This window comes from Apodemus sylvaticus, chromosome 14 (genome assembly GCF_947179515.1).
Source record: "Apodemus sylvaticus chromosome 14, mApoSyl1.1, whole genome shotgun sequence".
Taxonomy (NCBI): Eukaryota; Metazoa; Chordata; class Mammalia; order Rodentia; family Muridae; genus Apodemus; species Apodemus sylvaticus.
The window spans coordinates 45,303,539-45,331,452 of record NC_067485.1 but is presented as its reverse complement, the minus strand read 5'-3'; the positions used below and the strand labels follow the sequence as shown (position 1 = coordinate 45,331,452).

The following is a 27,914-nucleotide window of genomic DNA, read 5'->3' as shown; positions in this document are numbered from 1 at the left end:
TATCTTGGGCTAGCTTTATCTTGGGCTAAACCTTATCTTGGGCTCCCCAAAACAGGCATTCCTTGACCACCTCTGTGTGGGAGCTAACACCCTGTGACTAATAAAAACCTTTGGAATTTATTGACTTAACAGATCCACTGGCTTCCACCAATCCAAAAGCTATGACAGTCATCACATAGCATATTATGCCTATATAAAAATTTCCCTCTCTTTTGATAACCATCTCTCTCACGTACCCTCCAATGTGTCTTAAACTTGCCTTGACATGTGACTTTCGTTGTTCTGTAAACTATGAAACTGCTTCTACATTGGAACTTAGAATTTGGGGTAACCTACGTCTGTGTTCCTAAGCCATGGTCACTCAAAATGGCTCCAGAATGAACTTTCTCTTATTTCTCTTAAGATGGTATCTGTGGTTTTTGTGTTGACAGTCCCAAAGATTACACTCAGGTCTTCTGGCTCTGCTGCACGCGTCTTTACCTGGAGTCATCTTGCCCCTGCCTAACCATCTTCCTGGCCGGCTTTAGGATTCCTGTTTTGTTTGGGGCAGGAGCTGGAGTTATTATCAACCTTTTGGATAAAAATTTTATGACAATGATTTTGATTTTTGAAACATAATTGTTCCTGCCATTGTGTGTGTTTTCATTTTTTTATTTTTCATTATTATTTTTTATTTTATTCTTTTTTATATTGTTTATATTCTTTGTTTACATTCCAAATGCTTTCCCCTCTCCCGGTTATCCCCTCCCCATATGTCCCATAAGCCCTCTTCTCTCCACCCATTGCCCAATCACTCCCTTCCCATTTCTCTGTTCTGGTACTCCACTACAATGTTGGATCAAGCCTTTCCAGGATCCGGGCCCTCTCCTTCCTTCTTCATAGGAGTCATTTGATATGCTAACTGTGCCTTAGGTATTCAGAGCTTCTGGGCTAATTAATATCCACTTATCAGAGATTGCATTCTCTGTGTATTCTTTTGTGATTGGGTTACATCACTTAGGATGATATTTTCCAGACCCAACCATTTGCTTAAAGATTTCATGAATTCATTGTTTTTAATTGCTGAGTAGTATTCCGTTGTGTAAATATACCACATTTTCTGTATCCATTCCTCCACTGAGGGACATCTGGGTTCTTTCCAGCTTCTGACTATTATAAATAAGGCTGCAATGAACATAGTAGAGCATATGTTCTTACTGCATGCAGGGGAATCCTCTGGGTATATGCCCAGGAGAGGCATAGCCAGGTCCTCCGGAAGCGTCATGCCCACTTTTCTGAGGAATCGCCAGACTGATTTCCAGAGTGGTTGCACCATCTTACACTCCCACCAGCTATGGAGCAGTGTTCCTCTTTCTCCACATCCTCACCAACACCTGCTGTCTCCTGAGGTTTTAACCTTAGCCATTCTGACTGGTGTAAGGTGAAATCTCAGGGTTGTTTTGATTTGCATTTCCCTAATGACTAATGCTGAGCATTTCTTAAGGTGCTTCTCGGCCATCCGAATTTCTTCAGATGAAAATTCTTTGTTTAGCTCTGTACCCTATTTTTAATAGGGTTATTTGGTTCCTTGGTGTCTAGTGTGTTTTCATTTAATATATGCTTTGACATTCTAGAGAAAAATTAAGCTCGTCAAATGTCTCTTTGTCTTGAGAGCATCAAAACTTTTGTTGAGTATGAGTTTTGGGGGTTCTATATGTGCTTTTGGGTCCGCAACATCATACTGAGAAATTATATTTATAATACTATTAGTTGTTTAATGTGTTTTTTAAAGTGTGTGTGTGTGTGTGTGTGTGTGTGTGTATGCCTGCGTGCTTGTGTGGTATGTATTCATGTATTTGTTATTTGTTAGTATGTTATTTTGTTGTTTGTTTTTGAAACAAGGTCTCACTCTGTAGCCAAAGCTAGCCTAAAACTCACCATGTAGCCCAGGCTATCTTTGAGCTCACAGCAATCTCCTTTTGCAGCCTCTCCAGTGCTGGGATTATAGTATAGGTACTCCCTGCTCAGCATCCAGTGTTAAGTTTGTTTGTTTGTTTGAAGTGATTTTATTTATTATTTGTTTTATCTTATTTTATTGAGACAGGGTCTCTATATGTAGTCTTGGCTGTCCTGAAGCTCCATATGTAGACCAGGCTGGCCTAGAACTGCCTGACTGTCTGTCTGTCTCCTGAGTGCTGGAAGCAGAGACATGGGCCACCATGCATGACCTAAATGATTTTATTGCTCACGTACACAAGAGAACTTTATGCCCTAGAGCAGAGGGCACAGATGGCTCATATCTGCTATGACAGGAAGAACGTCTTAGTCTTAGCATAACAAGTTAGTCTTGCTGTTTTAGTTTTTCTCTCCATCATAATCAGTATTTGTATCTTTATCCCTTCTGTTCCTCTGAAGATTCTTGTGGATAGCAACCACTTTCTTGATCAAATGGTAGTGATTCTCAGGGACATCAGGGAAATCCTTTGGATTTAAAGATTCTCTAGATTTTATTACCAGTCCCAAAACAAATGTAGAGGAATTTTAGTTCAGGAACATGTCTGCTCTGGCAAGGGATCACATCCAAAGACCTTCTAGGTCTGTGTGATCCGGCTGGAATACAAACATGCCCTTAGTACACACCTTTAACCCCAAACAATGAAGGTAATTTGGGTTTGTAGAAGGAGGCAGCCATGTTTGAAAGTGACCTCTAACTGAGGGGCAGACAAAGTAACAAATCAAAGAAAGATTGGACAGAATGAGTCAGAGATAGGTTATACTCCCCTCCCCCAAGAACAGACAGGAAGGAGAGGCTACTTAGGAGCAGTGCAGAGTGAGCCAGTGTGGAAGGCAGTTCAGCTCAGTGCACTTCGGTGCAGTTTAGTTGAGTGAGGTTGAGTTCAGCTGAGATTGTGCTGTTCTGTTCAGTTCTGTTCAATTCATGGAGTCAGTTCAGCCCAGTTCGTGGAATTCAGAGGCAGTTTTCCCAAGAACAATTCAATGAGAAGCCTTTCATGGACAGTTTGTAAATGATCTGTTTCTTTACATTGTCAGATATCAACCTTAAGCAGGCAGGGATAATCCAGTGGCAGGGCAGCGCTGACTGAGACAGGCTCTTCCAGTGAGCGCACGAGACCCATTATGGTGACAGGCTGACTTTTTCCCTTATAATGAGAATTTAGTTTAGCTTCAAAAGCTCTAATTTTAGAATAGCTGCCAACATTCATCATCAAATTAATTTTGAAGTATGTGCTTCAATGTGAGAATATATGTGCAATGTGAGAATCCCTCTTTCACTTTTACTAATCTTTTAAGCCAGGGTCTCTCTCCCTGAACCTGGGGCTCCAGTTTTCTTACCAACATTGGAAGCTGGCAGGTCAGTGAACTTCCTGTTTCTGTGCTGCTCAGAGCTGGGTTACAGGTGTACGGGAGATGTCTGGCTTCTTAAATGGGTGCTGAAATGTGAACCACAACCCTTTGTGACAGCCAAGCAGGAGCGCCTGTTGAACCAGTTCCCCAGCCCTCAATTTATTTTTTATATGTTAATATTTTTCTAATAAACTAAAATATTTCTCACTGTGGTGGTTTAAAGGAGAATGGTCCCCACAGGCTCAGACATTTCAAATACTTGGGTCTCTGTTGGTGGAACTTGAGGCTTACAGTTTCCAAAACCTACTTTAACCTCCCTTCTACGTCCACCACCCACCAAAGGTAGGGGGAAAGAAGGGTTAATAGGAAATGGGGGGTATGGACATGTTTAGAAATGGTTCTTTGGGGTGATTCCAATCTTCATTGCCAGTAGTCCAGTCTACTAGCAAAACACTAAACATGAATCAGCATCAGCAGCTTAATCCAGAAAAAAACCGTGAGGCTCTGAATAGGCGCATGAGTTCTTGGAAGCAGCAAGAAGCAGCAGGAAGGCCACCAGAGGTTCTTTGATGTGTTTCTCTCTGTGAAGTCATGGCAAGCGATATTCAGCAAAGAAAGCAAGACAAACCAATGCAAGGGCATCCTAAGCAAAGACCAGCATCAGCAAAGCCCAACAATGACCAGCCAAGGGTTTCAAGGCAAACCAATGCAAGGGTTCATCCACTGTCTGTTGGGTTACAGCTATACTCTTCCCAAACATGGCACGTCTCTCAAGCATCTGTTCCAGGAAAACATCTCATACCCTTTCATTAGGCAACTTCCAGAAAAACACCAAATGTCTGTTCTCAGAATAACATCCGCTCATAAGACAGTTTTCCGACAAACATAAATGACACAACTGAATCTCCAATGAAAGCAGAAATTCCCAGTTCATGAACCTATTTGGGAAGAATTAGTATAAACGTGACTTTTATTCGCTAGATGTAATTGTCATCTCAGAAGCTTACTGCTGAATAAACTCACCCTTTCTGGCACTTTCTGATCTCTGGCTGGCTGGTTCAACTCAGCACTTCTGGCCCAAACTCCTCTCCAAGCTCACTGATTCAAACTGGCTTCTCTAAGCGTCTGACTGAATGCCTCTGCTTGGCCTCAAACTAACTCTGGCAGAATATTCTAATTTTCTGGTTCCTTCTCATTCTGTGGCTTCACCTGAAATCTAGAGAGCTGACACAGGTCTTCTAGGATGGATAACAAAAGGGGAAGAAAAAATTAGGAAATATAAGTCCTTGTTAGTGTAAAGACATTAGCCAGTATATGCTGATGGTTTGTAGTTCTACTAAGAGTAAAACTTTATTATAAGAGATGGCTTAATAACGGTTTAATATGTGACACCCTTAATCCCAGGATTGCTTAGGAACTAGCACAGAGATCAGGGCACCCAAAGCACTTTTGGTATATTTGGTCTGGGGCAAGCATGAGGCTGCCAAGAGTCCCAAGCATATTTTTTACTTTTATCCGAGAGAGAAATTGTTTACTTTTCTTTGTAGTCTTTTAACCCTAAACTGCCTAACCAATCTCTATCCTCTGTTTTCCTCATTCCTTATCCCACACCAAAAGAGGTAACCCTAATTGCCATTACAATATTAGGGTGATAACCACTTGAACTTCTTATAGCTGGAATGGCTTTCAGGCTATCCCTCTGGTGGACTCCAGAGTGTATTGGTAGTTTGATGTGTGTAATAGCCAGGTGGAGGGAGGAAAGGTCGTCCTTGGCTGGTGTCTGGAGGACCAATACTTTTCTTGGGCTTACTTTCAGGGCATAAGTGAGGGATGAGTGACCCAAAAGTGGCCACCCTGGAAAGTTTTCACCCAGCATAAAAGATAAATGGCTTCCCCACATCTGCATAGGTGGATTCCCCTCTCTGTAGTCTTCCCCATCCTGTTTACCCAATCTCCTTCCCAACAGGCCAAGGCGATATGCGGTTAGGGCTGAGTTGCAAAACATTAGCTAGGAGCAGTTGGATATTCAGGTGAAAGTCCAGTGACCCTGCATACCCCCTCCTTCTATAAAGAACATCAACAATCAACAAGAACAGCTGTGATGATCCTTTATAAGCAGACACAGCTGGTCTGATGAAGTTGACAGTTGTTTTATTTATAGAAGGGTGATTTGCAATACCACCTTAATAAGAGACCCAAGTCCAAACTGCATGTATAGGATAATATAATAAATTAATATTACCTGTGTACATAGTGTTAACTATGTGGCTTTACAAGTTCTCAGTTAAGTCTTATAGAAAACACAAGACAAGCTGGGCGGTGGTGGCGCATGCCTGTAATCCCAGGCATGTAATCCCAGGCTGTAATCCCAGCACTCTGGGAGGCAGAGGCAGGTGGATTTCTGAGTTCGAGGCCAGCCTGGTCTACAGAGTGAGTTCCAGGACAGCCAGGGCTACACAGAGAAACCCTGTCTTGGAAAAATCAAATCCAAAAAACAAAAAACAAACAAACAAAAAACACAAGACAGTGAAGTACAATATATTGAAGTACATGTATATTCCAAAGACAGATGTGCCATAGCCTTGCTTTGGGGCTTTTTGCTTTTTTGCGTGGTTTTGCTTTGTTGCTGGCTGTTGTTGGTTGGTTGGTCTTTTGTTTGTGTGTGTGTTTGTTTGCTTTGAGGCAGGCTCTCTGTTATGTAGCCTCGGCTGTCCTAGAACTCACTGCGTATACCAGGCTGGCCTTGAATTCAGAGCTGTAGCAGCCTTTGCCTCCCAAACACTGAAGGCAGGAGTCAGCACACTGGGCTCTTCAGGCTTTTGATTTTTGAATGAGTGCAAGAACCAGATAGAGAAAAGCAGCAATGTAGTATAACAATCCAACTGGTATTTACAGCACCCAGCATTCTTTGTTTGTTGTTTTGTTTTTTTTTTTTAAGAGAGGGCATTTTTTGTAGTTCTTGACTGTCTTGGAACTTGCTCTGTAGACCAGATTGGCCTTGAATTCAAAGATCCACCAGCCTCTGCCTTCTGAGTACTATGGTTAAAGGAGTGCTCCACCCCCCACCCCCCAGCTTATTATTATTAATTTTAGTATCCTTAACCTAAAAACATGGAACACAGAGAGCAATAGCCTCTGAATGAACCTGGAAAGGGCAGGAGACTCTTCACTAATTTCTAGAACTTTCAGTGGGTGTTGTTCTGCACATTGCTGTTAGCCTCATACTTCTGTGGGAGAAGATGGGGCCAGAACTTTTCAATTCCACTCACTCGGCGCATGATGTTAAAACCCAAGCCTACGGTCTATGCCTTTTAACTGGATTGTTTAATTCATTCGTATTTAATATTACTGGAATAGTTGGGTTTGTGCCATTATTTTCCCTTTTGGTTTTCTACCTCTCATATCTACTTTATTCTTCAAATCTTATTTTTAATAGTAAGTGAATCCTTTCTAATATAGCATTTAGATTTTATTAATGATACATTTACAACTTTTTAAAAAAGCTTTCATTTAGATGGCTTATTTATATAGTTTACGCTATATATTGGGATTACCTTGTTTTATGAAAATTTAACTCAGTTATATGCGGGAAAGTCACATCTACAAAGCTTAGACTTTGTGATATTAATGTGATACACATTACATCGATCAGTTGTAAAGTAAAAATTATATTGGTATTATTAACTGACTTAGTACCTGTCACTTCCTTAGCCCAATACTGCTTTGCTCTGGTGATATCCATTGTACCATCACTGGCAAATGTAGCACACACATATTTCAGCCCTGTGTTATATTCTCAACCATGCATATCTTTAAACGGTTGCATTATAAATCATTTAAGAGAAGAAATGAGGGAAAATACATCACTATTCTTTTACTATTACTATTATTAATTTTATGTCGGCACGCTAATTAATTAGGCGCGTTATTGTATTTTCATATAATTCGCCACCTTCTCCATTGCTCCGCCCCCGGTGGTTGGTCCTCTCCCTTCCTCGAAACAGCTCACTTTGCCACGCTTACGTCATCTGTGATCACATAATTATATATACCAATAGCCTTTGTTCACATTAATTTATCATCCGGAGTCACAACTTTCCATCTAAAAAACCACCTTTTTAGTCTTTTCTCTTCCTTCATATCTCTCTCTCTCTCTCTCTCTCTCTCTCTCTCTCTCTCTCTCTCTCTCTCTCTCTCTCTCTCTCTCTCTCTCATTTTTCAGTTTTGGAAACAGTCTCATGGTATAGTAGTTCTGGCTTGTCCTGCATTTCTAGGCAATCTTCCTGTCCAAAGCGCTGGGATTACAGAAGAGATACATAGTTCCTGGCTCTGCAACCATTTAAAATTAAGCAGCGGGCAAGAGGGGAATAAAGACGGACAGGAAGTATTCATCCTGGCTGGTTCCCGGGCTCGGGGAGGTGGATCCACGCACACAGGACCCAGAGCTTCGAACGGCATTGGTTCAGACCCTGGAGCGCGTTGCACTACGATGGTCAGATGCCAGGATTTGGCTTGGTTTCCAAAATTCGGTGAAAATAATTGTGGCCTTAGGCTTCTATTCACGAGACTGCCAAAACCTAGCAAAAATCAGATTTCTGTCTTGAATGTATTCCCCAGAGCATAGCTGTATCGGGGGTGTAGCTCAGTGGTAGAGCGCGTGCTTAGCATGCACGAGGCCCCGGGTTCAATCCCCGGCACCTCCAGTGTTTTCAAGCCCCCGTGGCTTGCTCGCTTTTCTCCTCACGAATTTACACTTTTCCTTACCCGAAGAGAAAGCCGAACGCTTTCATACAATTATTAGTGCTGCGAGGCAGAGAGCAAACCCCGACTTCACTGAGGATGCATCTAGGAATAGCGGTCTTCCCAGTCCAAAACTGAGAGTTTCAGGTTCTGAAGGTGACGTCCTGACCATCAACTCCATTTCCAGCAAAGAAAAGGATCAATGGTTTAACCGGAGAATGGCACAGTTTCTCCAAAGTTTCCTTGTTCAAAGAGCTGTTTTTGCCGCGTCGCCCTGCAGCTCAGCACTTGGGTTCCCGGTTTGTTCTCAGACGATCCGTGGAATCCATTCACCTGAGACAGCAGCGCCGTCTGTGGGAGGGGCGGTGTCTGGGTTAGCGGTGTACAGAAATTAGAACCGCATTTTAAATGGTAGTCCAGGCCTATCGCTTGCACATTAAGGCTTAAGGAGCATCATTGAATGTACTTACAGAGATTAAGAAAATTGAAATTATGTATTTCCAACTTCTGAATAACCTTCTTGCCCCTGTTTTCTTTGTTTTCTCACTTCGTGCTATTAAGATGTTTATAATTTCTGAACCACTGTAACCAGATGAATATGTGATATTCATTTTCTTTTTAATACAGAAATTTTGAAAATATTGCAGTAAAGACTGCTAACTTGTAATGTAAGCCTGAGCGTTTGTGTCTTTGTTTTCTATTTTTAAATAAGATAAAAATCTGTGTGTGTTGCTTCTGTTCTCTCTACAATTAGAGAATGTTCTTATTAACACCTTTAAGCTATGAAAGATACCTTTTTAATTTAAAATCTTTTGCAACTGTAATGAAAATATAAACTGAAGGTTGAAGCAGGTATTAGGAAGTCCCTGGCTTCTAACAGGGACAATATCAGACACTACTGTCATGTAAGTTTTCAGAAACGTTCAAAAGACATGCATTCTCGGAAGAAAAAAAAAGTATCCTACTGTTCAGAGTTTTGCTCTGAAGAGAGGCTCAGCTGCTGTTCAGAAACCAGGCTTTCTCTGACAGAAAAATAGCCCGTTTCCTGTTCTGTTGATGTATTTGTATTTGTATTTATATTTGTACTCCTTTCCCTTTCTTGTTTTCAAAGTTGAGTTTCACAGCGTCTCTTGCCACCACTGTGTCTGGAGAAAATTATTAGCAGGTACCAACCACGGGGAATTCCCCAGTCTGCACAGTGAAAGGAATATGGTCAATACAGGAGAGAAAGGGTTCTGGTCATTGTCATTGTCTCTCTGTGTCCTGTTAGGGCTCTGCATACATGGAATAGAGTTCATGGGGCACATTTACCTCTGACATTTAAGGAAGAAGAAAAGAAGGCACAAACACCTAGACCAGAACCAGGGTGGCTCGGAGGCAGAGTTTGCCTAGAGACAGTGATGTCCTAGGTTCCATTTCAGAACTGCAAAGAAATAATAAGGCCAAAAAGTTAGCCTGAGCAAATTATAGGAAGTATAAGATAGATGTTCCAAATACATTATGTGTGTGTGTGTGTGTGTGTGTGTGTATGTGTGTGTGTGTGTGTGTATGTGTGTGTGTATACATGTATATACATATTATTTGTTTTGGAGACAATGTGTCAAAATGTAGCCCTGATTGATCTTGAATTCACAAGACATCCATCATCCATGTAGTGAGAGTTTGGGTATCTTAAAAAACCCAGCTATGTTATGTGAATAGTTTTGTTTTGTTGGGTTTTTTTTAAATCCCAGGTGTGGGATAAGAGGCTCCTTTGTGTGTGATAACTTCAGCTTGTGTCAAGTTGACGCACAAAACCAGCCAGTACAAAGATGAAAGAACCTCTTAGCTAATAAGAGTTTATTGGGGTGAAATTCAGTGTCAGGAGATTTCCGAATTAGGAGCTCAGCAAACCTCTAAGTAAGCACTTACCTTTTTCACACGGCTAGGCAAACGTTCTGACGCTAGTCTACCTTTCTCTTGAGCTCCTCCAAACCCAAGAGGGCCCCTTAGGCCTCTTTCCTAGAATACTGTGCCTTGCCAGCTGCTTCTCTATTTTTCCTGCAAGCCCAAAGAGAAAATCCCTATCTATTACCGGGAGCTCCGTCCACTTGCCTTTAAACAGGCAGGGACTCTCAACTCTTTATCATTCTGTTCTATGTTGGTTTTTAGAGAAACAACCAAACTGTATCTCTTCAGGACACAACTAGCTAACTCCACCTGACAGACAGTATCTTTTTAGCTTTTACATGTTGATAACAATTAGGTTTTCTATGTAGAGTAATCAGATACCCTGTAACACTTGAGTTCCATCACCAACACCTGGGAAAGGAACCGAGCTATTTAGCTTCAAAGGTGAACATACTCTCAGACACAGATTACCGCAGAACCGACGTGAAGGTTGCAAATGGTGGGTGATCCTGATGTAGAGAAAGACTTAAAAAATACACTGATCCTACACATGAAAGTTCCAATATTCTGAGTGACTGATTAAGAAAGGAGGCTCCAGGTAGTTGGAATAGCTCAGTTGGAAGAGGATAATGATCTAAAGGTAGTTGGCTGAATCCCAGGGATTCAATTGATAACTATGTCGCTAAATTGATAACTATGATGACTTTAACATTTCCATCTCATACCCAAAAGTATATAATATATATAACTATAGACTTTACTGTTTTACAAACCCATTCAAAGTATTATAGGCTTTTCCCACTCCTTTGATTGCATATCCTGCCAAGGTTTGTAAGTCTTAAATGACATAATGTAGGTTTTATTTAAAATGTTAAACCTAGAATATTGCTAGCTTTGAAGATTAAGAAGTCTAATTTGCTATGCACTGTTGTAATTACAATTTATTTCTGCGTTGATATTGTGTATGTGTATAGAAGAGGTGTTTTTACCAGAATTGTGAACCAAATCATAGAAAAATAATCATATAGTGTGAGCATGGTGGTTTTGGGATTTGCAAAGAAAGTTTTTCAAACAGAGCGTCTTGGGTTTGCAGTTTGCAAGAAGCTCGGTGTGCGAATTCTTTTGCATTTAAATCTGTAATTTTCGACTTGTTCTGTGGATAGTTAGAATACAACAAAGTTTCTTTCGGGGTGTTTTCTGACGATGCGTTTCTTCCAGCAGCTCCTGCTCTTCGCATTTCCACAGAACAAACAAGAGGAATAACGCTTGCTGGGTGGGGAAAAGGGATGTTTTGGTCACTTTGTGCCTCGGTTGAAGGAATTCTGGAAAATACTAAGAGAATCCAGAATTGGATTCTTCGCCAGGCGCAGTAGGAGATGCTTGCTATTCAAAGTTAGTTCCCTGTGGTCGTCTAGAACTTTTCCTGTATTCAGGGTCCTGTGTTCAAAATATCTTAACACTTGTAACAAAGCTAGAAAGCCGAATTTATTTCTAGGGAAATACTAAAAGAAGCTTTTCACAGGCAGGGGGTGTAGCTCAGTGGTAGAGCGCATGCTTTGCATGCATGAGGCCCCGGGTTCGATCCCCGGCACCTCCACTTGTCTTTTGTCAACATTGTTCCTAATGCCTTTCTGTGTGAGAAGGCCTAACTCCGCTGATGTCACTGCTGAGGATACCTTGTTTAAACCTCGTTTAAACCTCGTTTAAACCTCGTATCAGCCGAAAGCTGTCTTTGCCTGCTTCCAAGACAGCGAGATTTCCTTTCATTCTTTTCCTAAAAGTTTTTAAGTTTATATCCAAAATCCATTTAGGTTTAATTCTCATATGAGATGTTAAGAGTTCATCCATTCATTCATTCATATGCTCGGGTGCTGAAACTTTCCAGCACCATTTTTTAAAAGTCTATTTTCCCTGAACAATATTACTACTGCCACTCTGTATAAAAACATTGGGAATGTCTGTGGGAGTTTATTCCTCTGTTCTATCCCATGCGTCTGTGTCTCTACAATGAGCAAACAGCCCTAGTGATTGCAGTTACATAATAGTAGAAATAGAAACCAGGTAGATTGGTCCTGTGATAAACTGTTTAGGAGAGTTTCAGCTATTATAATTCTATAAACGTTTATTAGAATTATGATGACTTTCTATACACATTCTAGAATCTTTTACTCTATATACAATATAACTTGCTGGGATTAAAAGTAGAAAACGGTTGTGGAGCTGTACGTGTGGCTTAATGGTTAAAAACAAACAAACAAACTAGTTGCTCTTTCAAAACTCATGTTCAATGCCCAGCGTCTACACAGCGGCTTACAGCCGTGTATAATTCCAGTTTCAGCGGGTCCAATGCCCTCTTCTGGACTCTGTAGGCGCCAGTAACATACATACATGCAGGCAAAACACCCATGCACATCACACACACACACACACACACTGCTGTTAGATATCGAGCCCGCCGCTATCATTAGCCGGACCTTAGTAAGAGATTATTAACTCTGCTTATGAAGTTAACTTGCAAACGGTGGACGCAGTGAGTCTGTTTCCTTAGACTTCTCTTATTAGTGTGGTGTACACTGTTTTCTTTTCACAACATGTTTTGTATATTGTCATACTGACATTCAAATATTTCTCTTTTGTGAAAGATTACACCTGTGGCTTCGGCGCCCACCCATCCCCCGCCCATCTTCCTGAGCGTCCTTGTCAGGTGCTGGACCACGGACTGAATCACAGCCCCAGCCCCTCTCAAGAGACTTGGGCTTGCTTTTCCTTTCAGAAGCTTCACAGAGTCGAGTCTTCAATGTGCTAGACTTAACTCTATTTTCAGTTCATTTCCTATCTTCCCACCTGTATCTACATTTCTCAGAAAAGTCACCGGTTCCTTTAAAAAAAAAAAATCCTGGCATTCCTTTTTGGAGTCTTCTCGACAGACAGCTTCATGGGTGCTCCTGCAGGAAGGGAGAATCCGAAGTCTCACTTAAGATTCTGTATTGGGGTCAGCGCTGGAGGGATGCTGGGATCTGCTGCCTTGAGGAGGCAACTGTGAGAAGATTTTGAGGTCTTTCATACAGAACACCTCTCTCTCTGTGTCTAGAACGAACAATTCAAAACATTCAGAAACAGAAATTCAAGAGAGGAAGCATTAGATACTCAATCTTAAACAAAAATGTAAACTACAGCATAGAACAGTCCCAATGCCTGTCGGTGGGGGTGTAGCTCAGTGGTAGAGCGCGTGCTTAGCATGCACGAGGCCCTGGGTTCGATCCCCAGCACCTCCAGCTCAGCTAATCATCAGGATGTTTTGTGTTAAGTCTTCCTCGCGTTTTATGTTCCCCTAATTGTGTTTCTCCCGTTCACCATGATGTAAACTGTTCGCTCTTTATTCATTTCTTCAATGGCTCCTCGGTTTCTACAACATGTCTGCTTCTCCGCAAGGAACCGGCTGGGAGGCCGTGTACTGAAACGCACTGCCAACTCTAGATTTCATGAAAGCATCGAAGCAGGAAGCACGCTATCCCTGAAGTTGCGTTCCTTTGTGCGCTTACTTCTCATTATTATTAAGACACCGGGAAGAAAAAAGGCGTTTGCAAAATCCTGTAGACTTTACCCCCTCCCACGACCCCTGCTTTGTGACAATGAGCAGACCCCACTTGTCCCCTCCATTTCTCCTTCACCTGTCCCCACACCGCGAACGAACAGAGGACTTCCGGGAACAACCTTGACTCGGAGTACCAGTCTTTCCCCTGGGGCACCAGTGTTTAGGATGCCTTCCCAAAGAAAGATGTTTCCCATTTCTTCAGTTGAGGCAATTTTTTTCCCCGCGATAGGAAGAACGGCCCAGACTTCTCAACGCTGTGGCAGAAACTTTGAAATGAAAGGAAACATAAAAGACTCATGGGGCCATGGGAGGAACCCCGAAGTTTTAGAAATAGCAAGAAACATCTGTTTTTTGTACCTCTGTGCCAGCTGCGGTTGTAGAATCCGTTCGGGAGCCTGGGGGCTAGGAGTGAAGAGGTTATTGCAAACGTTTAACTCGCTCTGCAGTCTCCAGGAGAAGAAATGCCTCCTTCATATCTCTGTGTGGGTCTCAGAAGCAACTCAGAAGCGCACCCCACAACTGGGGCTGGGAGGGGGGATTTTCTTCTGCATCTGGTCTGCTCGCTGTCGCTGTCGCAGGGCGTGGGCGTGGGAGGGTGTAAAGTCTATCGGAACTTTATGAACGTCTTTTTCAGCCCTTTCGGCCTTTTTCTTCACGGTGTCTTAATAATAATGAGAAATGAACGTACAAGGGAACGACTTTAAGTTGTCATGACTCCTACTTACAATACCCCAGAGTTAAGGTTGTCCCCAGGTTTCTCCACCACAATCCCTTATGGCATGATTGAGTGCAGAGACTGGGGTAACATTAAGCAAAACTGGTGTTTGTTTTTCTCAGGTTAGAGAGAAGAGCAAGTCTTGAGTGTGTAAGAAGCAAACTAAGTCCGGAAGTCGATCCTACTTGTATTGTTTGACCCTGGGAGGGCACATCAAGGACCAATGCTTCAACTCCACGCGAGTGGCAAAGCTTTCCCTTTATAGGTGAAGTTTAGGGGCGTGGTGAAGCCTTCCCTGGTCTAGTGCAAATGTTGGCAGTGTGCAGATACACAGTGTGTTACTAATGGTTGATCACAATGTGTGCAAAAATTAGCAGTTGCAGTCTGCTACCTACAGTCTGGTAGGAGCAGCTGACTCTCCCCTGTGCTGTAGGTAATAAACTCACGGAGGTGCCTGCTTGTTGAGAAGTAGGTGCAGTTGATCAAAGCAAGTACAGTCCAGGGGTTCCCAGTTTTTCTGTACATGTGTCTGCGTGTCTTTCTTTCCTTGGTCAGGTTCAAGTCCTAGCCACTCAGGAATTAACATCTCAACTCATCTGTGTCTAAGTTCCCCAAAGCATCCTTTCTGGTTCTGTTCTTTTGTACTGATCGCTTAGCAGTTCTGATGGTCTGAAAGCCAGAAGCTGTGGTGCGGGACACTGGTGTGACTGTGTGGAATTCTGTAATTCCACAAAGACTGGGGATTAGCAGGGCCCCACTGGACCTGGCATTCTCTACACAGAGGCCTCGAGATCCCAGCATTCAGATTGTCCAAAGTATTTGTTCTCTGGGGACCCACCATGGCCAGGGTTGGGTTGCTTTTGGAATCTGAGCTCTCATAGAGTTAACAGCTTGCAAGATACCCCAGGGTGATTGACCCACACCAAAATGGGGAGACTACATAGGGAACTCTCCCTGAGGCAGGCAGACCTTTGTGAGTTCAAGACCATCCTGACCTAAAAAAAAAAAAAATTGCTGTCACGACTTGGCAGAATGCCAAGATGGGCCCAGGGAATTCCAAGGGAATTGTCTCTGCTTTAAATTCTCTGTGCCCCTTCCAGAAAATGAGATTAGAGGAAAACGAAAGCTCATTTTCTTTGTCCTTGCTCCCAAATAGTTTACTTAGCAGAATGATCACAAACTGACCTCTGGCAAGAGTATACAGAGGAGGCCTTGTGGAGAGCTCTACGGTTTAGTTGATTAAAGCTCGGTCTAGAGATCATGTCTTTGTGATGCTTTGTAGATGTTTGGCCTAGGGTGTGGCACTATTAGGAGGTGTGGCCTTGTTGGTGTGGACTTAAGACCCTCATCCTAGCTGCCTGGAAGCCAGTCTCCTCGTAGCAGCCTTCAGATGAAGATGCAGAACTCTCAGCTCCTCCTGCACTGTGCCTGCCTGGATGCTGCCATGCTCCTGCCTTGATGATAATGGACTGAACCTCTGAATCTAATTAAATGTTATCCTTATAAGAATTGCCTTGGTCATGGTGTCTGTTCACAGCAGTAAAACCCTAACTAAGACAGTCGTGGAGGAAACATAACATTGATTCCTACTCTGTTCTGATCTTTTAAGAATTACAGCACACTCTTGGTTTCTCCAAACTCAGGAAATTTGATGCCATTTTAGAATTTTGACTTCTCCAATACTATACTACTGCATTAGTTTGAGTTATTATTGTTATGAAACATCATAACCAAAGCAAATTTGGGAGAAAAGGGTGTTGTCTTCCCCTAAAGATTTCTTCATAAAAGGGTTTTGGGGGGGGAGGGGGGAATTGTTTTTCAAAGTTTCTTCAATTTCAGAAATTTGTTTTAGTTTTAAATTTTATTAAATCAAGTTAAAATTTTATACTTAAATGACTTCTTCCTGCTGGTGTGAGTTTCATATAGGCTACAAAGTATCCTGTCATAAGCTATATGCACAGCCCTCCACTGTCTTAAAAAAATGACACTCTTCATTACTGGGGACATAAACCCATACTTATCAATATATATCACCAAAGTCCAGCAGGTGACCTTGCCAAAACCATCTCTTATAGAAAAACCTCTGAGAAATGCACGGCAGGTATTTCAAAACGTGAAACCATATAATTGTTGAATTCTTCATAAAATACCTTCAAAGAAAGAAAAGTTATGTCAGAAAGTCACAGACAACACAAAGCAGATAGGGTCGGTCTGGGGAAGGCCAGCCAGCGCCAAGGTAGTAACTATTCTGTCGTGGAGTGGCTCTTACGCTCCTGTATATGATTGACTGCCAACCTCCACAGACCCCCACGTCTCTTTTCTATGATGTTAATGGAAATTATATTAATTTAACTAGATTTAAAAAACTAATCAAAAATGTTTTTGATGCTGGGGGTTCAATGTAGGATTTTTGCAATGTAGTGTTAGACAAGCACTGACCATTAGGCTATACCACCAGACCTCCATTTTTTATTTTAAGACAGGATCTCACTAAGTTCCCTGGGCTGGTCTTGAAATCACTTTGTAGCGAGAGCAGGTCTTGAGTTTGCAATCCTTTTGTCAGAGCCTTCAGAGTAGCTGGCTGGGTTTATAGTGCTGTATCAACGAGCCTGGCTAGGTAAAGTTTCACTAGTAGCTAAGTATGTTGAATCTAAGGTTATCCTGGTGAAGGTAGGAAAAATTAAAGACATGCAATTCTGACTTTTCTTACCTACACTCACAAGAATGGGCAGGCTTTGAGAAATTATTTTGGACATAAAATTTGAACCTTTAAGATTATGGAACTAGATCACTGCATTCAGTCCAAAGCTGGGATCACCTGGAGTTCCTGTACGAGATCAATTTTGACAACATCTCTGCTCTGATGACACACACACACACACACACACACACACACCTCCGCCTTGGTATTTGAGAAATGTAACATTCCTTCAAAGATGTCGTTCTCTCATTCTCTCATCCTGAGTATGCGGGATGTTGGCTGGGATTCCACCGCCTTGTTTGTTTGAGGCAGTTACTTGTAGCTTAGGTTTGCTTCCAACTAAACTGTGTAGCAGAGGATGGCCCAGAATTCCCCAGTCGTTCTACCCCCAGTCTCACGTGTTAGGATTACAGGTATGTGCACCCCATCCCTTCCAACACCTTTTGTAATTGGTTTCTCCTGTCAGAGTGAACCGAGGACTGAAGGGGAAGGAGATAGACGGCTCTTTACTCCTCCGCCTATAGCCCCTCAGCGTTAAGAGGCTGCGCACCCCTTTATTACGCTGGGAACTGAACCCAGGACCTCACCCTGACTGACGCCACACCACAGAGCTGCACTTTCAGCCTCCTTCCTTTCTCCCTCTCCTCCTTCCTTCCTTCCTTCCTTCCTTCCTTCCTTCCTTCCTTCCTTCCTTCCTTCCTTCTTTTCTATGCTCCAGGAAACTGAACTGATGGCGGGAGGGGTGTGGCCCACAGGTGCTGACGCAGCCAGGCTTATGGCGGCCAGGAACTAGAGTTAAATTCAAAGGCTGTCGAGTGATGGATTAACTTGGCATATCAGCAAGGAAATATATGGTTAAAGACAATTTAAGGATGGGAACCTTGGACACTCTACGGAGTTGCGTGGAGAAAGAAGAGCCTCATGGAGTCCGAGATTTCCTGACTTCCTGAAGGCTTGGTCTGCCATCTGCCTGAGCCACAACCAGCGTGATGCTGTTTAACAGCAAATGTGATCGGCTTCGTTTCTTGTTATTCTCGGGCTAAACAGGAAGGATTCGGATTCCTGCTTTCCGAAAAACCCAGACTCTGCAAGCAGGCGTGCGGTCGGTTCTGCATGCTCTCCTACAAGAGCCGGTTCTCCCTCCCACTCCGCCAGTCCAGGCCAAGGAAGGTCTGCTCCTGTGATTCTTCGAGTTTCTTTCCCCACACAAGGAAAGTTTCAGAATGTGCTCTGTTATAATTGTTTTTCTTTCAGTTCCCCTTAATTCCGTTTGCAAGCCTGCCAGTGCGGCAAAAGATAAGAGAGAGAGAAACAGCACGGAGTTTATCTACCGTTGTGTAGCAAACTACTGAAAATCAAGCGGTTAAAAACAAAACACACTTGTTTCATTCGCTCACAACAATCTGAGTTTAAATTCAGGACATGGCCACACTGAGCATTTTCTCTGTGGCTGGATTAGGCTTCAGTCGGGTGGTCAGGTAGGTCACACCCACCCTGAGGTGTTTGCTGTGGGTCTGTTTACTGTCTTGGCTTTCCCCCACCCCCCGCAGCTGATGGTCACCTACCCTTGAGATTTGCTTTGAGGATGCTACTCAAGAGCCAAATCACAGTTAGAGAACAAATTGCCGATGTTAAAAGAATAATTAAACACTAGAAACTTCTTTAACTCAGAAATAAGAGGCCGAGAGAGAAGCACTGGGAATCTTTCCTGAGAGGACCTGAGGCAGTCTTGGGCCTGGAGCTAAATTCAGTGAAGGGGTGAGGGGTGGGGGCGGGGAGGAGAGGAGAAACTGAGAAGAATTCACCTTTCGTTTGGGTGAGTTAAGAACTGGAACTTCCACTTCGTTCTGAGCACGCTGGGCCGCCGGGCCGGTACACAAGCTGCCGCCGCAATCGTATTAAATCAACATTCATAATATTTCTCTACAAGCTTCTTGGCATTTCACTAAAATCCACGTGCAAGGCCTACAGACCCTTTCTGAATCTGAGGCACTCATTTTTAGTTCTTTATAGAAAATCACGACTAGAATAATTAAGATAACGATGAGGGAGAAAATCCCAGTGGAAGATCTAATTTTGAAAAAAAAAAATTCCCCTCCCCCAATCCCCCCCATGGATGCACACAGCGATCTGTCTTTTACAGCTGGGTTGAGCCCATACTTTAAAATCAGCTTTATCTTCACAAAGGTTTTGGTTGATAATGGTTACTGATGCTGTGGGGCTGGGAACAAAACAACTCTGTCAAAACCTCAACCCTTAAAAAGGGTACTGCTTAAAGGTGACCCTTCTCTTAAAAGGTGTCTCTTGTAGGCCCTGCTGGGATTTGAACCCAGGATCTCCTGTTTACTAGACAGGCGCTTTAACCAGCTAAGCCACAGAGCCCCGACAAAGGGAGGTGATTTCCTCTTAGGAGAGAGCATAGGTGGGCAGTGTTTTCAGACAAACAAGGTTCAACATTAACTGATTACAGTTAATGTTGCAGATGACCAGGCAACGGTGAGAGCTCAGGTTCCTTGGAGATGCTATGTGACATTTTCTGCTGCGGTTGCTGTGGGCCCTTTGAACAGTAGCAGCTGAGTGCTGTGTCACTCTTTTTCAGAGTCACACAGTCTGTGTACCACATTCTGCTCCTTTTCCTTACCAATGCATGTACAGTCAAAACCATAGATGTGGGCTTTTAATTGTCAACTTCATTACTAAATTAAAAGTGTCTTAATCGCTGAGTGCAGATCTGAACTGTCAGTATTTCAAAAACAAAAGAACAAAGGAAGAAAGGAAAAAAGGAGAAAGAGAAAGAAGAAAAGAAAGAATTACTGAGTTATAAAATCCTTGCAAAATCAAACTAGTTTTCCTAGGATCATCAACACACTACATTATACCAACCATACAGGAGATTGTTATACTAATCTTCAGGATTCCTGTATTACAGAAGAATAATCTCACATAGTGAAAGTCCGATTCACCAAGACTCAGGATTGAGCCTAGAACCTTCTTCAGGTCTTCCCCACAATGTTCTCCCAGCTGAGCCACAGCAGTCACGTTGAGAAGAGTTTTTCTCTTATTTCTTGTCAGTTTTCTTTTCCCTTCTCAGCCCTTTTGTCTTTCTAGGACGCTTGAGATTTGAAAGGTGTTAATTGTCCAATGCACCCAGCTTCCCCATTCAGAAGGATCTGGAGTCTCTGTTCTACAGTACCGATTAGAACCCTCCCTGGCAGTGTGGACAAAAAGGCTGAGGAGAGAGACAAGACAGGAGTCCCAGACACCTTTCTGATCATCCACATCCTAGAAGACGCCGCTTAGAAACTTAAAGAAACTGAAGGAGAAATTCTTGAGGCATATTTTTCTGTTAATCTAGGTCTTTAGTTACTCATAATCTTCAAAGATCTTCAGGTTTGCTGGCAATACACCTTTGCTGAAAGATTATATATGTAAACATTGCCAGCCTGACCACATGCTACCAAATCTCATACTTACACGAAAAAAATGAAAACAAAAACCAAAAACAGAAATAAAAGTGACTTTTTTTTCCCATCACAACCAGATCTCTCCAAAAGACTTTTTTCCTAGAACTCACACTGTAGATAGACCAGGATGGCTTCGAACTCACAATCTCTCTTTCCCTGATGTTTAATCAGTGCAGGATGTTACTGATATTATTTTGAAGTTCAGTCAGAATCAGTGACAGTTCAAAATGATTGAAGAGCAAAGCGCATGAATCATCTACATGGCACAACTGTAGGTGAGGATGTTTTCTAAGGAGTTAAGAAACCATAGTTCATGAAAGAGTGAGGCAAAATCTAACACAGAATGGTAGTGAATAAAAAAGAGCTTTTGTTGACTGAGGTTAAGAACTTATGAAAATGCAAGCAGAAGACATCTGTGGAGATGCTGGAATGTACCATGTTGTTGAATAAGCATCATCAGCAGTGACTCCTTCCTACAGCAGCAAGCCAAGCAGCTGCCATTTTCCCTTGTCAGTTATTAGAACTTGAGAGCCCTTTATCTTTTCCTCAAACCTTGTTTTACACTCGGTTTTTCTAAAATATTTGTTCATTTAGATGATACACAGAAACAGTTTTGCTTCATAAACTGAACTGTATGATCAAAATTATGTTGGTCCATCAAAGTTCCAGGGACCCCAAGTTTGGACTTCTAGTAGGGATCGTCCAGAAGGACAAAGCAAGAGTCCCAGGTAAATGTGGATAGACAGCTATTCCCTACTCTGAGCGTCTACATCCTAGGTAAGTGTATCTCTTCCCCCCCTCTCCCTCCCTCCCCTCTTAACAACCACACACAGGAAGGGCAGAGGAGAGGAGGAAGGTCTCCATAAGATCAAAGACACATACACTGGTAAATTCTAGTAAGCCATTTTGAAATTTATGTGTCAATATGTGTTTAAAGTTTATGTATTTCAAGTTATCATATTGGACCATGGGAAGTACATAGAATTTGCCAAGTTAAATAAAACATTACACCTCATGAAAAGAAAGTCCGAGTTTATATAAATAAGCAAAGCAGCTTCTTAAATCTCAAAGACGTTAACAAATACGCTGCGCAAAGTTGCCAATACATAAGTAAACTAAGAATGTCAGGAGGGAAATCTGAGCTCACACACTTCAGCCTAAAAGATGGGTTTGTGGGTGAAAGAGATGGGGGCTGAACTCCTGAGCTACGCTAGCAATGTCAATACCCCAGCGAAGTCTTTCTATCGCTGAGTTTTCAGAGCCTGAAATGTACTGGCTACATAGATCCTTTTACACGACTCGGTTCTTTCTGAACCTGCTGGACTGTGTTCTACCTTGAAGGCAGACCAGAAAAAGGCCGAGGCACTATTCCGGATGCTACACTCTTAGACCCTAAGTCGGCTCCCAAGATGACGCCTGAGGCCACTCACGTTGGTCCACCCGAAGGCGTCCCGAGATAGAGCAACTTCATACCTCTGTATAGATTTGCTCTTTGGAACCAGATTTATGCATTAAAGTTTAAAACTGGGTTTAACACAAAGAAAGGGAAAGCATTTTATATATGATATCAGCAGGAAAAAATAGCCCTTAAAATTATAATGCTTGGGCTGGAGAGATGGCTCAGAGGTTAAGAGCACTGACTGCTCTTCCAAAGGTCCTGAGTTCAATTCCCAGCAACCACATGGTGGCTCACAACCATCTGTAATGGGATCCGATGCCCTCTTCTGATGTGAGTGAAGATAGTAACTGTGTACTCACATACATGAAATAAATAAATACATCTTAAAAAAATATAATGCTTATCAAAATACATTGTATACATGTATGAAGTTCAAAGCATCAATGAATATATTTTTTAAAATATGACACAATGGAAGCAAGACGGTGAACTCTGGTGAAAGTTTTGTGCAGCACTTTGACACAATCGCCTTTAGATACAATGGAATGACATTCAAATTTGTAAGTTCTATTTAGTACATAATTTAAAGTGTGTGTGTGTGTGTGTGAATAAAGCCAATATTGCAGACCAGTATTCTCACTGTGAGAGAAGAACTACACAAAATTTCAACAAAGAGAGAGGACATCTCTATCCTAGCTTTGCCCACTAAAACAGTTCACGAACAATCGCACTCAGGCAATGGGCAGAGCCAGCCTTGTATATTGATTACTTAGTATGGAGACTGTTAAAAGGGAACCAGTGTTAGGGAGAATTGCTGTTGTAAGGGGAAACGGGACAGGGAAAATACAATATGAAGGCAGAGCATCATTCCATTCCAGAGTGTAAGGAAGGGCGTAGAAGCTAACGGGGTGCTCAAAGGGCGTTCTGTAGGCTTTAGACACATCAATAACGAAACTAGTTACTGAACGATAAAGGACAATGATCTATAGAATACAAGAACACCCGAGTCTGCATTGGTATGAAAGAGAAAGGCAGGGAAGAAGGAAGGGAAGGGCAAGTTTTTCTTAGGATAGTATGCCAATGCACGGCGCGGAAAGAATTTTGACCATCATGCAACAATGGATTCAGACAAAGTTCATTTTTGTAATGAGGGACACTGGGCCAAGGGAGGGTCTCAGGCATGCTCGGTAAGCTCTCTACCTCTGAGCTATATCCCCAGCGTCAAGCAAAATTTACCAATCGATTGTGAAGCTATAGATAACATTCTACCTTTAAAAAGGCATATGTGGTTTCAAAGAATTTGCCCATACATTTGTGATGAAAGTCGAAACTTGGCTGTGAAGGAAGAAGTCTATGAAACTCAGAATATACGGTATAGACTTCCAGACCCTTACACAGCACGCACTTCAGAGTGCAGAACATCAGGGACGGTAGAGTTTAACACAATGGACTAATCCAAGGCAGCTCGTAGTTTGTTTTATGTTGTAACAGGGTCTCATTCTGTGATCCACTTTGGTCTGGAACTCAGTAGGTGGTCCGGACTTCTTCAAACTCAGCAAGCCTCTTGCTCCGGCCGCCTCCGGAGGTACCTTTACCAGCATGCTTTGGATACTTAGGATATCCGATTTATCAAGCATGACAGAATAGCATTTTTCCCTCAGTCTGGGGCTTGTCTTATTGTCTAAAGTTTTTTACCGGCTACGTTTTAATTTTAATGAAGTTCGATATATTAATTAATGACCGCTTTCCTGGATCGTGTCTTTGATGCTCATTTCTACTTCTGAAGAGTCACTGCTCTCTGCTGCAGACCTTTGAACCGAGAAACAGAACCTTTGTGTTTGTCTGCGGCTGCGACCGCTGAGCTGAGGTGGCGTTTAGTGACTCGGAGGCGGCCGCACCTGTCCGAGATGCTGGCTGTGCGGACCCAGGGTGAAGGTGCTGCCCTTTGAGGAGGCTCGGTTTAGGAGCGGTCTGGTGAAGCTCAAGCCCGCGGGTCCCTGCTTTAGTCAGGTGGGCTTAGATAGCCCTTGCCAGGGTGAACAAAGACCAGGGTGGGTGTTGACGTTTTCTTCTTACAACATTTTCATAGGCATTAGATTTAATCAGATGCAAACATTTTGGGCCTTTGAGTTGAAGAAAATACTCCAGAATAGGGGTGGCGTGGGAAATTCCTCGGTTCCCGCAATCAGTCTGTGTCTGGTATGCGATTTGGTCACAATCGGTAGTGTGGAAGCTTCTGAAACTGTTTATTTCCAGCGATCCTGAGCTTTGTTTGGGTTCCAGAAAGGAAGTGCTCTGGTGCAGCGGAAATCTGTCCTAAATACTGACATCTTATAGAACAGAACCGTTAGGAAGAGCTCGCTGGACTTTTTAAAAGATAGGAATTGCATCCCACCTATTTGGCAGAAAGGGGGTGTAGCTCAGTGGTAGAGCGCATGCTTCGCATGTATGAGGCCCCGGGTTCGATCCCCGGCACCTCCAGGACTTTTTTTTTTTTTTTTGTCCTTTAAAATGCCTCTCTTACAATAATTTCTTTAAGCATTTTATGTCCTTATGTTTATTTTGTTTTTGTTTGGCTACCCAAACACTGCAGTCTTCCTAGAGACAGCTCCAAGGTTGCACAAATCATCCTGTGAGAGCATCCAGAAGGAAGGATGGATGCACAGACCGGCCAAGGGATACATTTAGTAAAAATAAAATTACTCTAACTTATTTTGGGGGAAAGAGTGAGGCTAGGGGAGGTACTAATAGCATCCATTGTTAATAGTCATTGAAAATTGTACATAGGAATTCCGGGGTCTCCGGAACAGAGACTCTCACACACTGGAGGTACGTACTAGTTACCATTCGATTTCTCTCTCTGCCTTTGGTTTTGTTAACTGCTTTGGTACAGGACAGCTGAGCATTCTCACTGTCAGAGGTCTAAGGAAAAGATGGCCCTGGGCCTCAAGGCCCAGCTTCCCAGAGGCGAAGGTAAAAGTATCAAACGTTATTAAACAGTGTCTGCCTGAGCAACTTAGAATAAAACTTTTAAAGCCCGGTGGCTGGGGTTTTAGTCCTATCTGGTGGGAGGCCCCAGTAACACCACTGTAACAACAAAACACAGCTGTACAACACCTTGGCGGGAACCCCTAGAGGACCTTCCCAGACACAGAACAGCCAACCAAAGAGCATACAAGGACATAGGTCCGTCTCCCCCCCAGCACACGCAGCAGGCACGGACCCCGGTCTTCATGTGGGTCCCCCAACAACTGAAGTGGGCACTTACCCTCTGTTGCCTGCCCGTGCACCCTGTCCTCCTGACCGGACTGACTTGGCTGGCCTCAGTGGGAGAGTTCGTGCCTAGTCCTGCAGTGACTTGAGGTGTGAGGGTGGGTTGGTACCCAGGGTGACCTCACCTTACTCACAGATGAAGGGGAGGGAGGGATGGGAAACGGGGTGTGTGAGGTGGGGACTGAGAGGAGAGGATGGAGGGAAACAAAGGCTGACAGTCCTGAGAACCCAGTTAAGTCTGGAATCTGGACCGAGAGTCACCATTTCAGGCTCCCGAGGTGAGGTCTGTGTTGTAACTGTCAGGGAATCAGACTGAAACTCAAGCAGGGCGATGGAGTTCTGAAGCTTAGGTGCATAGAACCTCAAGGTTCCTTGTCTACTGGACATTTTCCACATCAGTAAATCAGGAGTATATCTCCTCCTTTAATTTATTTATTTTTCTTTATATTGTGGAAATGATAGCTTGAGACTTGATTGAGAATCGCTGATTACATTGGAAATCAGCCTGGGCAAGGGGAGTCAAAGTTCACACCAAGTGTCTGCTTCCCTTTGTATTTTACTTCATTCACAGTCCCTGGTTGGTTGGTTGGTTTGTTTTCTTTATTGAATATATCTTCATTTACATTCCAAGTGATAAAACCTTTCCCAGGTTCCCCCCTCCCCCAAACCCCCAACCCCTCCTCCCACCCCCTGCCTCCAAGTATATGCCCCTCCACCGGACCCACTCCCACCTCCGGTCGCCTTGATTTCCCTTTGCTAGGGCCTCTATTGAGCCCTCACCTGACCAAGGACCACTCCTCCCATTGATGCCCGACAAGGCATATTTTTGCCATATTTTTGCACAGTCCCTGTTTTTTAAAGGTACAAGAACCTGTCTGTAGAGTGATATTTTCTAAGCAGTCATTCTGAGCATTTCTGTAATTTTTTATTCGATACGTCAAACTAATTTGCTTTTGTTTCTCATACTAGTTAGGGACTTGCTGATTTTGAAGGAAGGTTATATGTCTAAATTAACTCACTTTTATTTCAGGGTAACAAAGAACAAGTTACCAAATATTTCTTGGAAAGGAAAGGTATTGGTTTTGCTGAGCTAAGATAGCTCACCTGCATGACTGATCATTCATTCATGTCTGTGTGCGGGGTACATGACTGCCTGAGCAAAACTAAGTTTATAAAACTAATGAAAAATGAGACATTAGTTATATGAAACCCAAGCCCCTGGTCACCCTTCCCAGAGTCCTGAGACGCTGCTCTCTGGACGTGTTTCCAAGTGCAGACCAACCTTGCCTTTCTTTCCAAGGATTCTCTTGCCATGCGCCTTGTTTTCTTGCGTTCACAGACGAGCTGCCTCTGTATTTTTATGTGACCAGTTCCTTATCACTCTGATTTTACGTCAGCAGGGGATGGAGGAGGAAGCACACAATGCAACCTCAGCATCTAGGAAGCTGATGCAGGAGGATCACTGTGACTTTAAGCCCAGCTTGGTCTATAAAGCTACAGAGTGAGAGCCTTTCTTAAACAGCGAACAAATAAGCAACATCAAAAACAACCAACCAACCAATAAAAATATAGGCGCTGGGGAGAAGGCTCGGTGGGCAGTGGGCAGGGAAGCGGAAAGGCTTGAGCAGCAGGAGCTGAGAGTGAATTCCGTAATATGCACAGTAAAGCCAGACTCTGCCACGGACTGGCTAATTTAACCTAGTGACAAGCTGCAGGCTCAGGGAGAGACTATGTGGAAAACCAGGGTGAACAAACCAGCACTGCAGAGGCACCAGGCCTTCTGCACTAAGTGACGACCAGGTTCTCCCTCTCTCAGGCTCAGATGGCCACATAAGCCAGCCCCCAAGTCCTCCTTTAACATGTAAGAAAAATAATAAAATAGATTGCGGGCCAGTGAGATGACTCAGTCTGTAAAGATGCCTACCACCAATCCCAGTGACCTGAGTTCTATCCCCAGGACCCACACTGCAAAGCAAGAGCCAACTTTCGAAAATTGTCTCCTGTCACAGACTAAATAAAAATTAATTAATAATACATAAATAAAAGGTATTAAAAAGTAAAGCAGTTATAGAGAATGACCTCTGTCTTCTACATATTTATGGTTATGTAGGTGCACCTGTGTACACGTGGGCACAGACACACACACAGACACACACACACACATATATATATATATATATATATATATATATATATATATATATATATATATATATATACACACACACACGACATGCATACACACAAGTGTGTTTGTGCTCACACACACACACACATACTCCACCTCACTCTACTTCACCTAAACAGCCTTTCTCTCTCCTTTGCTCTTCCGGTTTAGTGGAAGCTAAAACTACTTTCAGAATCTGCTGACACAAACTTACTTACTGATCAAGCCCCATCCTTGGTCACAGCTTTCAGGAAAAGCAGCTCAGAGAAGGCAGGACTTTCTCCACAACACATCCATCCAAAGTTCCAGCTCTTGATAGAATTTATTATTGTATTATTATTCTCAGTACATTTAATATCCTGCTTTTTGCAGTCCATGTAGGGACTCCGGGGAGCGTTGTGAACTGTCGGGTGAGTGTGGTCAGGCAGCTGGTGTACCACTTTGTCACCACTTAGAAATCTGGGTTACCTTGTACTCCCCACATCTGTGTAGAGTATGCCATCCTTTCAGAAGAGCTTTTGAGGTCTTGCTTTTAAGATTTTTAAGATTAAAAGGGAAAGTTGCAACTGTAGTTAACAATACTTATTTTACACTGAAAACACTGAATGCAGAAATCAAGTTAAAT

General features: G+C 42.9%; 5 non-coding genes across 5 annotated transcripts; 4 read left to right on the top strand and 1 right to left on the bottom strand.

The window, feature by feature from the left end:
• Window positions 1-7,976: 7,976 nt before the first annotated feature.
• Trnaa-agc (transfer RNA alanine (anticodon AGC)) lies at window positions 7,977-8,048 on the top strand. The gene has a single exon. It is a non-coding gene; the product is annotated as a tRNA-Ala (tRNA).
• Window positions 8,049-11,500: 3,452 nt separating this feature from the next.
• Trnaa-ugc (transfer RNA alanine (anticodon UGC)) lies at window positions 11,501-11,572 on the top strand. Its single transcript has one exon. It is a non-coding gene; the product is annotated as a tRNA-Ala (tRNA).
• A 1,606-nt stretch (window positions 11,573-13,178) lies between these two features.
• Window positions 13,179-13,250, top strand: Trnaa-agc (transfer RNA alanine (anticodon AGC)). Its single transcript has one exon. It is a non-coding gene; the product is annotated as a tRNA-Ala (tRNA).
• Window positions 13,251-19,294: 6,044 nt separating this feature from the next.
• On the bottom strand, window positions 19,295-19,368 carry Trnat-agu (transfer RNA threonine (anticodon AGU)). Its single transcript has one exon. It is a non-coding gene; the product is annotated as a tRNA-Thr (tRNA).
• A 4,890-nt stretch (window positions 19,369-24,258) lies between these two features.
• Trnaa-cgc (transfer RNA alanine (anticodon CGC)) lies at window positions 24,259-24,330 on the top strand. The gene has a single exon. It is a non-coding gene; the product is annotated as a tRNA-Ala (tRNA).
• Window positions 24,331-27,914: the final 3,584 nt, after the last annotated feature.